The sequence below is a fragment of the Colobus angolensis genome, unplaced genomic scaffold (genome assembly GCF_000951035.1).
Source record: "Colobus angolensis palliatus isolate OR3802 unplaced genomic scaffold, Cang.pa_1.0 Scaffold19, whole genome shotgun sequence".
Lineage (NCBI taxonomy): Eukaryota > Metazoa > Chordata > Mammalia > Primates > Cercopithecidae > Colobus > Colobus angolensis.
Genome location: NW_012115043.1, coordinates 237,484 through 238,966, shown reverse-complemented (window position 1 = coordinate 238,966; position 1,483 = coordinate 237,484).

The following is a 1,483-nucleotide window of genomic DNA, read 5'->3' as shown; positions in this document are numbered from 1 at the left end:
AGGATTTTTCTTTTCTTTTTCTTTTTTTTTTGTAAAAAGTGTCCTGCTCTGTCACCCAGGCTGGAGGGCAGTAGTGGAGTCACAGTTCACTGCAGCCTTGCTCACTGCAGCCTTGACTTCTCAGGCTCAAGAGATCCTCCCACCTCAGCTTCCCGAGTGAGTGAGTAGCTAGGACCAAAGTGCTGGGATTACAGGCGTGAGTCATTGTGCCCAGCCAGTATTTCAGCATTTCACTTAAGCAATGTGAAGAGCAGAAATTGAATATTATAGCAGCAAATCCTCTATACTAGCAAATGCTCAGTCCACTGATATGGAAACCACAGGTTCATCTAAATGATGGAGAAGTCTGTATAATGATGTTTCCTTCAACAAGGCCTTACGGGATCCAGCAAGTCTTTGAGGTCATGTGTGCTCATCTTCCTGGCATCTGTCCTATGCGCATAACACATCTGCAACTGACTGGCTTAGCTCAAACCTAAGGCTAGCAAATTCAGAGCCAAGGGACCAGTTAGTCTGTGTTTCTCATTCTGTAGCCACATCTTAGTCTATTCCCATTCTACTTTACGAACAACTTCTATCCATTGCTAAACATTCTTCTCTGACTTTACTGCCGGGCACAAATCTTTCTTTGGCCATTTCAGCCTATGGGCCTTTTTCCTTGCTGTAAACTTGCATCACATTTTCTGTGTCACTCACCTGATTTTTGATAATATTTGTTTTGAGATTGACTTCACTGGATCTTATTTCCCCTCAATGTTACTTGCTGTCATCAGGAAGCATATTGAAATCTTTGGCATCTTTTATTTATTCTTTTAGAAGCTTAGACCCACCTCTGTTCTTGGTATAGATGTTTAGTTATTATGTAACTATTATACTAAGCATATAATAATATATACAATATACACATATAATCATATATGGACACGATTATGGCATGTTTAAAGTTTTGAGGTGAAATGCCATCCTAATCAGGATTGGTTTCATTCTGAAGAAATTTCTTAATGATTGAGGAATAGAGGTGAGGAAGGTATAGAAGAACAGGCTAAGATCATAACTCACCTGTACAATACAACTCACTCACTTCTTTCATACATTAAGGTTAAATTTCAAAGAATCACATAGTATAGAATGACAGCGTGCTGGTTATTGATTTATCACTTCTCATCTTCACACCCCTCTTCACTTCACTTCCCCTGCTTGTGATACTGGTGCTGGATCCCAGAAACGTGTCTCTTCACCTGATGGCATAATGCTAAGCTTTGTCAGTGGAGGGTTCTGGAGGGATACTGCAGGAGAAAGGGGCCTCTCTTCCTGGTTCTCAGGTGCTTTCTTTTCTTCTTCTTCCGGTGGCTCCCCTGTGGTCAAGGGTGGGACTCACCCCCAGCAAGTTTCACTTTAACCCCAGAGGCAGCTTCTGGCAAGTTCCACAAGTGCCCTGGCTGGCTTCTCAGCACTCCCATGTGCAGCTTCTCAACAATATTTT